Genomic DNA, 15,349 nt, shown 5'->3' on the forward strand with positions numbered 1-15,349 from the left:
TTTGCTCTCGTAGAGGGTTTTTTATGGCTTCTCTAAGCTGTGCATCTATTTTCACTTGACTTTAAAGCAATCAATATGCTGGCACAAAGGCTTTGGGATAATTCATAGCAAGAATCTGTAGCAATTTACAGACTGATTTGGTTCCCTTAAATTCTTCCAATAAAAAAAAAAATGCTAGAAGATTCAAAATGCCTAGAGTTACTCCCACAATAAAAAGGAAAAAACAAAGAGAGAAAGAAAGAGAGAAAGGAAAGGGAAGGGAAAGGGAAAGGGAAAGGGAAAGGGAAAGGGAAAGGGAAAGGGAAAGGGAAAGGGAAAGGGAAAGGGAAAGGGAAAGACAGAGGGAGAGGGAAAGGGAAAGAGAGAGGGAGAGGGAGAGGGAGAGGGAGACGGAGAGGGAAAGGGAAAGAGAAAGAGAGAGGGAGAGGGAGAGGGAGAGGGAAAGGGAAGGGAAGGGAAGGGAATAAGGAAAAAAGAGAAAAGAAAAAAAAAGAGAAAAAAGAAAAAATCTCCATGTTATGTAAAGCTCAGGAGACAAATTCCATTCTCTTTAATAAGGGTGCAAATCAAGTGCAACTCTTTAGTTTTCACAGTGGCCTTCCTCCTCCAGACTAGCAAGATGAGAATTTAGCCTCAGAAGTAAAACCTTTTCGATGCAATGAATTTCAAAATGCAAGGAAATGAGTACCAACTATTAGGTCTTTTGCTACACTCACAAGCAAAGGCTAAGAGGCACACAGATTCCTGCATTCAGCTTTTTATTGGTGCTTCTTTGTACAGAACATTCCAGGAGCTGCCTTGCCAAAGACAAGCAGCTCATGTTGGTGATGGCACTGACTGTGGAGGCTCTGCACAAACAACAGAAAGGAGTTAGTCGAGCACTCCCCAGCCTGCTGCTGGTGGGGCACCTTGCAACTGGTATTTTTATATACAGGAGATTATTCCGTTAAACCCATTGGCATTCCATTAAACCAATTGGCACAGCAGAGGATTAAACAAGACATGCTTCTTTCACTATTACCTCACCCATTGCAAGGCATAAATTAATCGGTTGATGGATTTTGTTGACTAATGTGAGCTATAAAGAAGCAAAACATAGCGTCTGTGTTGGATTGGATACAATGGCTCTTTGTAGAGACTCTATTCTTGCCAGCATCTCCAGCAGCCATGACACAGCCATTCTGCACTGCTCACCAGAAGGAGGAAGCAGGCATGCTTCCAGTCTGCCTGAGGTTTTGCCAGGGTAAACAAGGATTTTAGTTAGTCCTGCTCGTGACATGGGCAATTGGTGTGAGGGAAAGGGCTTTCTTACAGCCATAGTACATTGGACCTTTCTTTACTGTGGTCCCAGAGCATGGCCAAACACTGGACTAGAGATACCGAGCTACTGGAAAAAGTCCAGCAGAAGGCCATCAATATGATGAAGGGACTGGAGCATCTCTAATATGAGGAGAGAATGGGAGGACTGGGAGAGCACCATCAGACACTGCAAGGGGTCCAAGCTATGAGAACTGTTTTTCTTCTTCTGTATATGCCTGATCCTGTCTTCTTTTGTGTCCTCTCTGTCTGGACTGGAGAGGAAGAGGTGAAGCTGAGAAGAGAAGACATGGGTTTGAGATTTAGTATCCTACATACCAACCTGGTGTTTTGAAACAAAGGTACCTTCTGGAGGCACATGGAAATGGTTACCACGCAAACTTGAAAGCAAGGTTTTTTTTTTCCACTATGGAGGCTGAGGATTTTAGTACAATTGGTCTTGGACTTCAACAAATTCTTTACTGAATCCAGTGTTCAAGACCACTGGCCATCATGTGATCTCAGAGAAAATAATTGTAGCCATTACTTGTGCGCATGCTCCATACAACTGATCCGATACCAAAACAATGGTTGACTGTTGCAGGAAATACAGCTTTGCTTTCATTTATTTGTGAATTTCATCATTTATTACTGCTATTAGCACACCTGGGAGTTCAGCTTGGCTGTACTCTGGGGGAAGTGAATGGCCTTTTGCTTGTAGGAATGGTAACAAGGGGAAATAATGACCTAAACAAAGGTGGCCTGGGTGAAAGTGAAATGGGGATGCACTGTATTCAGTGTGGGTACCTTTGGACTGAGATAATGTGATAATGGGTTCCAGGTTGATATGTTAAACCATACTGGATGTCACTCTCCTTACCTGAAGGTTTTTGAAGGAAGAAAGCACTAAATCTTTTCAAAAGAGCAAGATGGACCCCTCTAAAAAGAGCCAACCTTGCACATCTGCACACATTCACCTGTGGGGCTCAGCAATAAGCAACTAAGCGTTGGCTTAGCAAAAGAGGGAGACAGTATCCCCTCCCAGGGAGCAGTAATTCAAGGACAGATAAAGGTGCACATGAAACCATGACAATTTCAGGATCTTGGGCAGAGGAAAACAAGAAAGTAGTGTTCCACCTGTCTGGGAAGCAGAGAAGTTATTGCATAGTGAGAAGCTTTCCTGGGGACAACAATTACATCCAGTTAAGTAGATTAAATATCACATTGTTGAGCAGCAGCAGCTGCTGGCATGGAACATCCTGCTTCCATGCTGCTGATGACTTGTTTCCCAAGTCCCTGCAATCGCATGATTCCATGCGCAGAGCTTGCCAGGAATGGCCCCAGGCTTGTACTGACTGCACAAGTTACCAGGTACCAACTGTGGCACCTGGAGATGGTTTGGGAAGGTATTAATTGCCCCAGAATCAGGCCGGAGGCCAGGGTATACACATTCATTTAACAGTATAGACAACTCCATTACAGGCTGCAGATACTGCCTGTACTGTTTATTTTTTTTAATAAAGTAATGACTACTGAGGCTATTATTGGCTTGGTCTAACCTGCTTTGAAGTGGACACTTACTCGAAGTCAGTCTACCTCTATCAGTACTATCTGTACTTTGTTCCTAACAAAGACAACCTAGACTGAACAACAGGCACAGAAACAAAACACTCCCTCTCCAAGATCATGGTACTTAATAAACCCGTGAAAGCAATTTATTTTTAAGAACATACATCAGAAATATTACCTCTTTTTGGATTAGTCAGCTGTCCAGTAACTGGCCATGATTTCTGGAAAAATCAATCTGTTAGTCACAGGCACCTGACAAATAGTTTGCATACAATATAGCTTAGCATGGGGGATTTGTCAGCTGTTCTGCACACTGAGTTCATTATTCACCGTATCGTGTGACTAGTCACTTCTAACATGTGATACAATTCCTTCCTTTTAATTATACAGAGCAACTGTACACAGGACAAAACCAATCCAATATATACACATATATGTTAATAACAATGCTAAATAATTCTAATCCTACTGCTCACTGTTGAGAATCCCAGGTATCTTGAAAAGACATCTGAGCAATTAACAGCAATGACTCACAGCACATGGTCATGAGCATGGCCTTCTATTTATAGCAATATTTCTAAATTCTTCTTCATAACAGCAGTAGTAGCTGAAAAAAAAATACTGCATCAGACATTTCTTTGGATAAAATCATGCATGTAGTAACACCTTTCTTCACTGTTGCTGCTCTCAGCCCATGAAAAACCTATGTATGGAAAAAATGTAATCTCAAGTCTCTGAATTTTCAATGCCAACAAAAGTAGTTAGAAACTAAAATGCTCATTGAAATTAATGGTTTGTGTAGCTAAATTCCCTGATAATCTTTGAGACTAATCAAGCAAGATGTTTTAAAGCTGTAGACAGCTGCATGACTAATTCTGATAGACCGGCTGTGGTTCTCTGAACAGAGATTTTTGTTCCACATTCCCTTCCATTTCTTCCAATTGTCTAACCTTTTCATGTTCTGCCTTGGCATTCTGTTCATGTGCTAAGTAATGTGTTTTCTTATATCAGATACTGCAGTCTTGTATCACTTTATCTCAATTTTAGGGGCAATCAATTGAAGTTATAGAGAGATATAAGGCCTCTGCATCACCCCGCTATCAGATCCACTTTGCTGTTTATCAATTAAAGGTCAGACACAGGTTAGTGAGAAAAAACTCCCTGAAATGCTGGTCTGCTCGCATTACTGCAGATTGTGCTTTGGCATAGGGTTAGCAATATGTCAGCTGTATAGCACAATATATAGAAATGAGAGAGAAATTGTTGGTTGTAATTCTAAGAAGCAAACTCTATAATGCAAAAAAAAAAAAAAAAAAAAAACATAGATAAATATGTATTTCCACTGCTTTGGTGATAAATCTTTAGTTAAAAGAAGGAATTCTGATAGTACTGCTTCCACTGATTTTGCTAAAAGAGACAAAGATTTGTGTGGGTGTGTAGATAAATTTTCCTTTGCTGGTGCTGTCAGGGCTCTGCTAGATTAAAGCAGCTGGAGCAGACCCCATTGTTAAAAAATTTGCCATGGGGCCCAAATCTGACGCAATCTACAGGGAGGCCAGGACCATCTGTACAAAACACTGATGCCTCTACTGCAGAATATCAGCAGCTCTGGCCTTCTGCCTGTCAGGGCCTTTCTGACAGAGACGCGCTGTCACCATGCACTTCTGGACAAAATTCCCTCTGAAAAGGGAACTCATCCAATGCAGTGAGAAGTTGTTTCACATTTTCCGCTAGATCAACGTTGCTTAAACATTGTTGAATGCTGCCCACAAGACTCTGCCACTGCCCAAGCCTTGTGAGTGGCCTTTAGGCCCTTCCTAATGTCTTTCATCATGGAACTGTAACTGCTACCAGGGTCCAGGACTGGTTTCATAACAGTCCTTTAAATCTTCAAAATCTTTAAATCTTGCCACTGATCGTGACAAGCCACAGAATCTCAGAATCTCAGAATGGCTGAGGTTGGCAGGGACCTCTGGGTCCATCTGGCCCAACCTCTGCTCAAGCAGGGACACCCACAACATGAGTCCAGGGCCATGTTCAGGCGGTTTTGGGAGCTCTCCAGGGAGGAGACCCCACAGCCTCTCTGGGCAACCTGTTCCAGTGCCCAGGCATCAGCAGAGAAGTCCTTCCAGGTGTTGAAAACAGAACCTCTTCTGTTCCAGTTTGTGTTCACTGCCTCTTGTGCTGGCCCTAGGCACCACTGAAAAGTACCTGGCTCTGTCTTCATTGTACCCTCCCTTCAAATATTTACAGACATTGGTAGGATCCCCCTTGAGCCTCCTCTTGTTCAGTCTGAAAAGCTCCAGCTCTCTCAGACTTTCCTCACAGAAGAGGTGCTCCTGACCCATCATCATCTTAGTGGCTCTACACTGTACTCTTTCCACTATGCCCAGGTCTTTCTTACTGGGAAACCTAAAACTGGACACAGCACTCCAGCTGAGGCCTCACCAAGCACTGAGTAGGGCTCCTTCCTCAATCTTCTCAAAACATCCTAACAGACAAGGGAAGCATGATTTACCCTTGCATGAGCAGTTCTGGTTCTAGTTCTTTTAAATACATATCAATGCTTTTCGACTCTGCTTCAGAGATGTTAACAGCTGTTTCTCCTGCTACTGTCACAGCTGCACCAAGCTTGGCACAGCCTTGCACATTGTGGTCTCTAGATGTAGTAGCTGCTGCTAATGGTCCACCATGTATTGGAGTGTTACAACTTCGGTACTCCAAGCTTTAGTTCCTCCTTGATCCTCAGATAAGTAAGCCATCTGGTTCTTGTGATTTATTGCAGTTTAGATTCTGTTTAGTTGCTTCTCACTCCTTTTCTGTAATGGATGTGACTGCAGCTCGGCATTAAAGGCTGGCTCCTGTTTGTGCTTGATGTCAGTGCCTTGTTAAGATCTGGGGAACAGCAGTGGGGGCGGTAGGCAACATAAGGGTAAATTCCTGCACGTTTTGTCTCGCTCTCCTATTACCAGCTCAGATTCATGGAAATGCTGCCAGGTGACTCATACCTTGTTAACTGTGATATGGACACAAGCAAGTGTACAAGTGAATTTCTTCACCAGAAGAAATAAAGACCTCAGGAAAAAAAGAAAAAGAAAAAAAAAAAAACAAAAAACCAAGAAACAGAAACGTCTCATGTCATGGATCTTGCCTGGGGTGCATTGATTGTGCATGGGTCATTCTTGATAAACATCAGCATCAGAAAATACAGTTTCTGACAGTAGAGCTGTGCTGTAACTTGCTAATTGAACTGAGTAGTGTAAGAAATTACCATTTTTTTTTTCCAAAGTTGGACTGAAAGAAAATCCACCCAGCATCTCTGCTGCCTCCTCTTTATCATCAGATTGCTAAGACTACCCATTCCATTTGCCAGCATATGCCTACTGCATAGCTGAGGACCAAGCAGCAATACAATGGGGAGGAATTTCCAGTAGGGAAAATAGAAGTGGCATTCACAGTTGCTGCCTGCAGTGGGAGTTGGGGGGAGTGTTTCCTGCTGCTGAGTTGCTAACAGTGAGCTTCATCGTGCGTGACTGTGCACGATGAGATATGTTCAGGTGTGCCTCATGTCTCAGATGTGTTGTCATGTAGTTACCATGCTGAGCATTTTGGAAGTAAGGAAGAGTGTCTGGGATCTTTCTGTCATCAAAGGACATGGTTGAAGACTTTTCCTATCTGCAGACCTAAAATACCACAGTCTCCCCCTCAATAGACCTGTTGCAGGCAGCAGAAAGGTACTTACAAAGCCAGTAAGAAAACCATTGATGAACTCAAATAAAGCAAGTTATTGGCAGACAACAACATGACTATAAAGTAAATTCCTCTTTCTCTGATGTGGCTGAGCAGAAACATTTGGATTTGTGGGGCTTATTATTAGGTAAACACTTATTAAGGGGAAGAGAGGGAAGAAGAAAGATGTTCACAAAAGAAGCACCTGACAGGCAGGCTGGTGAGTATTAGTGTTGGTTGTTTGCTGTGTTAAAGGATGCCAGCTGTGTAAATCGGGATTTAGCTCTGCCAATCCAGGCAAAGATGATGTCTCACTGTTAGTTTGTTTTACATTTTTTTAAACAAGCAAATCAGTAAGCACAGCCTTTCACATGAGGAAATCTTTTCTTCCAGATGAAAAAGTTGCAATGTGCACAGCTGTACCTCAGCCCTGCCTGGTTCTTGATGCCTTTTATGTTAGGAGATACTATTGCTTTGAAAATAGCCATCTAGATTCATAGAGTATTTCACTTTGGAAATAATGGAACAACATAATGGAGTTCTATCAAAACTACTCAAAAATTCTTAAGTACTAAATGGAAAACATTATCCTTTCTTCAGGACTTTTGAACTACCTCTATAATTCTGCATCAAGAAGATAATTTGCTATTAGATCAGGCTGTTAAGTTCCATCACATGTTACCATAATGGTGTCTTAGAGGGAATTATTTGAACTGTTCGCAGAATTACACCTAAGCCAAAGGTTCCTGACAAAAGAAGGATGTGGGATTTTATTTTTCCTCTGCCACCATTTTTCCTGCCTGCTGCCTTTATTAATCACCTAAAAACTTTTCCTAGGAACATGTCTTGCTCAGCTGGGTCTATTGATAGTACTTGGGACGGTTTTCTGAGAGGCTGATCAGATGACATCTATGGCATGGTCCCAATTCCCCTTTCACTTAGGTGAAAATGAGGAGTAAATCTGTTTCACTCAGTGACTTCAGTACACCATTTTGACACTAGGAGCTTACTGGACTGCTATCAAGCCATCTCTACACTGATTTCATAGAATCATAGAAACACAGAATCATAGAATAGTTTGGATTGGAAGGGACCTTAAAGATGTTTCAATCCCCTTGTCATGGACAAGGATATATTCCACTAGATCTGGTTGTCCAAAGCCCCATCCAACCTGACAAACACTATGGTTGACAGGTTCATCCATTATTCTCCTTACTGCACTGTTAAAAATAGGCAGGTAAGTAAAAAGAGTTTTTTGTGTAGAACTAAATATTGTCATTTACCAGCAAAATTATTGGCTTTCTGTTGAGAGACTAACAGAACATGTTGGCATTTTGAAGACAACTTCATATACTTAAAACAAAACATATAAATATAAAGAAAAAATCCTCATGAGTGACACGTTATGAAAACACCAGTTCAGAATTGTCCAGAATGAAATGCCTCCTCCCAGAGAATGGAAGATTTGGCAGATATACCCCTGGAAAACATCTCCCATAGCTCTCTGCAGACCAAAAGACCAGAGATAGAAAAGATTAATCAAGTAATCCTGCCCATCTTCCTGATAATAGAACATTGTTTTCCTAAAGTGGGGTTTTTGTTGTTGTTGTGGTGGTGGTTTTGTTTTTAGTGCTTTGACTAGTTTTAGACAACCTAAGTGATAAATTGGGTTTTTATCATTAGCCTTGGAAATAATTCCAGAAGCTAACAAATCTCAGTGTCAGGTTTCCCTACATCATCATCATCATTGCTTCGTCGGTAATTTTGTAGGTATATAGTGGTTTCTTTTTCTCCAAACTGTAGAATCCTGCTAAGTCTAAAAACAGGACTAAATATTGCAGATAGATCACAACTTACCATCCTCATGCAGGTGGATTACTCTTTCTGAAAAGTGGTCTCTTGGAAATCTGTGAGAGTATTTCTTCACCGAGGTGAGCAAAAGAAAATTCCACTCTGAGTCTGAACTGAAGATTATTTCCATGCCAGATGAACTGCAGAAAATGACCTTGTCCATGATCCCAGACAACTATAAAGGGAAATAAAAGTCTGCATAAAACTTAACTTCTGCAACCACAGAGGTGGTTTCCCACTGATTTAAGCATTTGCTTATCTTTTAAGAGCAATTCTCATTCCAAGGGATTTAGACACTCTGTGATAGAAGAGACAGTCACCTGGCCTGAATAGGACACAGTCTGGCAGTAGATAGAAAAAGACAAAAGAAATAGATAACTTATTGTGCTCAGTAGGAACTGTGGAGGCTGAAGAGATAGGGTGACTCTCCATACATGAAGCATAAAGGCAGGTATCAAGGAGAAGATAGGTGCTGCTTTCCTTCAGGAAAAAACTGTCACAAAAACCAGAGACAAAGGCTGGTCATGAATAAATCCATGTTGGAGAATAGAAATGTTCTCTTCTCACTTTAAATGAGAGAAACAGAGAAAAATTGTTTTAAGAGACAACTACTCTTTGAAAGAGATTTCCTGATATTCAAAAATGGGAAGGAATACTCAGTCTAACCAGTTAAGTTAGGTAAAGGAGCTAAATTCTGAAGTTAGTTTCTGTTAGCATAACCAAATGGAACAGAACAAAGACTCTCACTCTGTTCTTTCACTATTTCACAGTTCAACTCACATTAGTAAATGCAAACTTCCATTTAATTAAATCCATTTGACACAAAATTGTTTCCCTGTTGCTCAGAGGCCAATATAACCCTTTTCACAGTATGCAGGCTTCATTTAACATATCATTTGCAGCAAGGTTTGATTTTCTAAAGTAGAACTGAGTTTGAGGTAGATTGTCACAGTTAAAAAAATGACCAGCTCTCCTACTGGTCCTGAAAATGTCTGCACAAAACATCAATGACAATTTTAACTCCTGACAAAAACAGAAAAAAAATATATATATTGTATCTACCAGGTCATTTCATATTAACAGCTTTACATTAACAGAGTCCATTGTGGTCCTTCATATTCCCCTTTGCCTTTGCATTTCTAGCTTGTTTGTACAGTAACTGAGAAGCTGCCCACACTTTCTTTTTCTATAATACTGTTTGGATCTGAGACATAGGCTTGAGATAAAGCTTGAGAAATATTCCTCTGCACAGGGAAAGAACAAGCAGAATTGTACCTCTCCCTCAGTCTGGGATGGGAATCCCACTGACCTGGGAACTGCATCTCTACTTCCCTTTACTCCAAGCATTACTGTTTGGTACAAAAAAAGAGTAAAACACTTGGGTGAACTTTGCAGTGGAAAAGCTATATGCTTTCACCAAAGGAGAAATAAGACATTTATATTTGGACTCCATTTATTAATCAAAGTGATGTTGTGAACAGAGAGGTGTTATTGAATCACCTTCCTTCCACTTCAGAACAAGTTAAAACCAAATGTCTTTTGTGTAGAGTGAATTTAACAAAGGGAAAAGGGAGAGGGGGAAGTATCTTGTTCAGGTAAGATGGTTTAGTTGACTAAACATAAGCCTTTGTGCTATTTGTGATGTTCTTTGGTGTCTAAGACATACCGTTTGGGCTGACTAATATAATAAAGGATATAGAAGACACTGGTGTTTTCTTAGAGCATCTCAGATGGCAAACATCTATTTTTATACAATGCACTAGTTTAATATCAAATGTGAAATGAAAGGGGTACATTGCCACCAAAGAAAACCACAAGGAAATCTTCAAAATATGACCCAGTTAAATATGACTCCAATTTAAGTATAACGTGGTTCAATATATGTGGTCTCACCATCTTTGGGGATATGTAAAACTTGGCTGGAACTAAGTAACCTGAACTAACCTCACAGCTAGCCATGCTTAGATTAGTATGTACGGACTCTTGAGGCCTCTTCCAGCGTAAGTAATACTTTGGTACTATGTCCAAAGACAGGAGGGTGGTGAAGGGTGAGGATGGTCCTGAACAGTATGAACTTTGTTTTGGAGTATTGCGCACTTGCTGTGTGCCTTAATATCTTGTATTTGGATAGTAACCTCTGAGAGCTAATGCTGGAGTTTATTTAAAATCAATATCAGGTAGAAATTAGCAATGAAAACTAGTTCTACTGGCTGCCATTATCAGTAAAACTGCTCATATAGAGCTGAGAATTTCAGCATAAGCTTTTTGACAAAGAATTGGGTAAAAGAGAGGAAACAGAGATGAATAAACAATCATTTGTCATAACAAGGACATGACCAGTATCTACAAGGACTACAAGGAAGTGTGCTATGGCCAATTTTGCACAATGTATTTATCAAAAATCTTGGAAAGAAAGGCAAACAAAGTTAAGATAACAGAAGCAAGGTCCAGTTGTCTAGAGAACTGCAAGAGGGTTTTCCTTGGTCATTTTATAAAATGGCGGACAAGATTCAGTGTGGATAATAATACACATGGGTAAAAGTTGAACTTTTTGTATAAAACGATGAGCTGATACAACTTTTATCACTAAGAAACAAGATCGCAGGGTACAACAGAAAGCACCTTTGTGAAAAATGGCTCACTGCTCAATAGACTTGGAAAATCTAAATCTAATATTAGGAGTTCTTAGGAAAAGGATAATGGGCAAAACAGAACACATGAGTATGTGCCTATGGTATACATGTGGTATGTAAGTACCACACTGTGGCATATTGTTCTGCTCCATGTGTCTCAAAGGGGATATAATAGGACTAAAAAAAGCTCAGAGACAGGCGACAAGAATGATAAAGGTATAAAACAACTTATCTGCAAGGACCAATTAAGTAGATTAGGAGACCTTAAGGACTATAGAGGGGATATATGATGGAGGTCTGTAAAATAATGAGTGGCTAGAAGTGGGTACATTGGTAATTACTATTGCCTGTCTGTTCCAAGAGAAACGTTAGTGGACTTCAAATGAAGCTAGCAAACGACAAGTTGAAAGTATTGAGAAAAAGATGGTTCTTTGTGGGTTGTGTGAGTTGTGGGGCATTGCACTGTAGCACTGTTGTGCGTGTCCTACATGAGTTCAAGAGCTAATCGGTTTTGTGGATTTGGAGGGAAATAAGGAGAGTTTATGAAATAACAGATCTACTGAGGGCTACTGAAAAAAGATGAGAGGTGTCAAGAATTTTGCTCTAACTGTTGGCAGATGACAAAGTGATCAGGGAAGGTAGCAGTATAGGTTTGTCCCTCATGTTTAGAATTTTGTCTAAGAACCATCTTGGCCGCTTGCAAAAGCAGAAAGCTGTTGGAGATGGTCTGACCTAGTACAGTGACTGCTATTTTCTTGCATTTTGGTATTTCTGGAGTCTTACAAGTGAAGTGTTTAGGAAAATACTTTGTAAAGGTATCCATAGTAAAGTGTCCACAGTAGCGTCCATGGTGAAGATAGTATAATTTGTGGCCTCCTACCCACCAAATTTCTATAGAGAGCAAAACAAGCATAGTTTGGGAATTTACTGCCTGAGCTTCTGTATTAGACTCATCTATATTCAATTGCTAAGCAGGCTAGAGCTAAACTTGTAATCCAGACAAGCTCAGGACAGAGCACAGCTGCACCACCCTTGAGGCAGGGCGAGAAACAATCAATTAAAATTGACAGTCCAGATAGAGGATAGCATGTTTGCTAAATAGAATCACTATCCCTTATTATTTAAAAGACAAAGAAAAAACTAAAAAAGAAAAGAAGGCATTCTATACAATAAAGAAGTCGTTAATTGTAGTGCAGATCTGTTTTCTGAAACATATAGTAATGATTAATTTATCACTGTAGAATACAGAATATCCTACACAAGATGGCTTTCTTTTGTAACTACCACATGACTTCATTTTAGGATAGATCATGATAGGTATCACATAGTTAATGCTGTAAAGCCTCTCTGTGCTTGTGCAAGAGGTTGTGGCTGACCTTTTCTGCCCTGTACAATCCGGGGGACCTCCCAAGCTTACTCCAATGATGAAAACCTGCATTGGTTATTACTGTAGATTCAATCTTTAACAAACAAGGCACCTTGCTCCCTGGATAGGAAGCTTTGTGGCCAGTTGTGCTTACTAACAAAGACAGATCATCAGATGATGAATACTCAGTAAGACTACTCTGAACTCAACTTAGAGACAACAGAAATGAGATGTGGGAATGGAAGATGTATGTGTGAAAGCACCTGACATGCTTATGTTTCCTCGTGGTGTAATGTAGATTGATCTTGAGTTTTTGATCTGCACTGGGAAGGAAGATCTTTCTTCTGCCTAACAAGATCCCAGGACACTGTCACAGGAGGCTTGAAATAATGTGTAAGAAAATCTTGTGAGCTTCTTCAATCCTGCTCTTGGACATGAGCACTAGCTTATATAAATCTTTGAGGTCTCTTCCAATTGCATGAAATTCCAGGTTTTTTCAGATCAACTCACTCAGCGTATGCTTTACAGTGGAATTGGACACAAATCTGCTTCTGTATCTCTTCAATACTGAATATACAGTCATGGATTCTTTCTTTTGAATCATCTCATTTTTATGTGCTTTCAATTAAAATGTATAAAAAAATATTACTTTTTGCTGCAAAGCACTGAGGGCATTTATAAAAGATACAAATCCATTCTGAGTTTGTGGTGTTCACTGGTGTATTGCTTGCAGTCTTGCCTGCAGTTCTGTATATTTGCTGGCTGTTTGTAATGAAGTCCTTGAATTTTATTGAGTGTTCCCATATGGATGTCTTTTAGAGCTGAACCCTCGGAGTTTGAACTGTTTATTAGTGAGGCACTGTAGAGACCAGAGATTATCTATTTTCCTAAATACAATGAGGCAATTAATAGTTTGGTTGCAAAGGATTTTATACAAAGGCATGAGACACAGTCCAGTGCTTGTTTTGCTACAACATATTCTTATGGCCATACGGGTCTGTGTTTTAGTTCCCAATGGGACAGTTTATGTTCCTCTGCTGCAGGGGAGTTTCATGACAAATCATAAGCCAGAACCAGAGGTCTGGCACTGGCAAAAGGAGGATCATATGAGGACTGAGGGCAACTGTGCCATCTGGTCAATGCATGAGTAAAGAGAACTAATGCAAAAAAACATGGATGTCATGACAGATATTGTGGAGTGACTATTTCCAAACTGTCTATAGACAGTCTGCTTCCCTGTGACCTTTCCCAAGTTAGTTGAGTATAGATCCTCAGAAATATTTATACAATTAATTAATAGGAACTCTGACAAATTAGATTTTAGATCTCAGTTTTGAAACCTTGGTGCCTCAACACCTTCTGGGCTGATCGTTCACTGGAGACTAACAATGACAGAGATCCTTTCCCTTAGGAATCCACATCTATCACCTTTCTGGGTTCCCACTCAGCTCTTACCTGACAAACATGAACCATGTGCTTTGGCCAAGAAGCCTCTATAAAGCTCCATTTGCACATAACAACAAAGTGAAAGCAGTGAAGCTGCAGCTACAAGCACTGATTCCCTTGAAAGTGCTTTTGTTACTTTTAGCTGTCATTTTCCTGCCAAACCCACACCCTGAACTATCCCATTTAATTATACTCGCTGGCCATCTTTCCCCTTTTTATTGGCAATATTTTTCTTGTTAATTGTGCTTGCTTGGTTTTAAAGAATGGTGTCTGCTTTTCCTTAAGCGACACTGCAAGGAATATTTCTGCATCCTGGGTAGTTTCTCTGACATGTTTATGCCTTGCTGGTTACTGTAAAAAATGCAAGACATATTATGTACTGCTGAAAACCAGGCTGGCACCTTGCAGTTTTAACATTGTGCCTTATTGTATAGTTAAAATAAATGTACCCAATATCAGCTTTATTACTCCTATTAGACAGTCTAATGGCTTGAAGTGCAGGAGTTCTGCTAGCAAGATGTTAAAGGGAAAGCACTAACCACTCAGCTTGGCCCCAGTACCTGGGGAGCAATAAGAAACTGTGCAGCACATGATGCTCAGCTGGGGATGAGTTAGGGCTCTAAAGTCAATCCCTAATCTTCAGATACTACATTTAACATGTGATAGTGTGTCAAAAAGAGATTAATGCAACAGAAAAGAAAGTCCACAGATGTTGTTTGTATTTACTGTCCATTTGTACTTTTCATTAAAAATATTACATCTTAGATCCTGTAAAGACTCCCGTTAGAGTGCTGCTGTAGCAGACAGGACAGGTTTGCTCAACACTACTGAAAAAACATTCAATAAATATGCATGAGCAGTTTGAAGCATGCCACAATAACTCCTGACTGACAGCTGTAGAAAGGAATGCCTATAGCATTACAGAGCTTGGTACTGTTTGAGTTCTCACAAGTTTCTGCCATTAACTTACCTGACAGCATCTGGATGGAGTACCTACAGCTAAGCAAGTCACCCTGGGCTCTCGTTACAGACTCAATGGAGTTTAGAGTGCAGTTCACCTCTGTGTATGCCTACATTTGGTTACATAGATCACATGAAGGTGCCTCTTGACAGTACTGACTAAATTTCCACTTACCAGTCAGGGATATCATACTACCTGAGATACTGACAGAAACATGGAACACAAGGCCACGTGAGTCCCCTCACAACAAGTGGGATTTTGGTTTACGTACCTTTACTAAAGTTGGCTCTCTTTGACTTCCTCAGCCATTCTGGGATTCTGGAATTAGCTTTGTCCAGACAGAGTAGTGTTTCTGAGCCAAAGTTCTGTCGAGCATTTTTATAAAGAACTAACTTTGTTAGTTCTACCACATTATCCAGGTTTCAACCAGATCCTGTGCTCAAAGGAACCATTTCAGTCACTGTAACTCTGGCCTGAGAGAGCTCAGTGCAGAGGTTG

The 15,349-nt window shown here is 40.4% G+C and overlaps 1 long non-coding RNA gene across 1 annotated transcript; it reads right to left on the reverse strand.

The window, feature by feature from the left end:
* Nucleotides 1-450: 450 nt before the first annotated feature.
* On the reverse strand, nt 451-9,123 carry LOC112531903. The gene is made up of 3 exons (XR_003074060.2): nt 8,452-9,123; nt 3,044-3,086; nt 451-1,591 (listed from the first exon to the last, which is right to left on the reverse strand). It is a non-coding gene; the product is annotated as an uncharacterized LOC112531903 (long non-coding RNA).
* Nucleotides 9,124-15,349: the final 6,226 nt, after the last annotated feature.

This window comes from Gallus gallus, chromosome 2 (assembly GCF_016699485.2).
Source record: "Gallus gallus isolate bGalGal1 chromosome 2, bGalGal1.mat.broiler.GRCg7b, whole genome shotgun sequence".
NCBI lineage: Eukaryota > Metazoa > Chordata > Aves > Galliformes > Phasianidae > Gallus > Gallus gallus.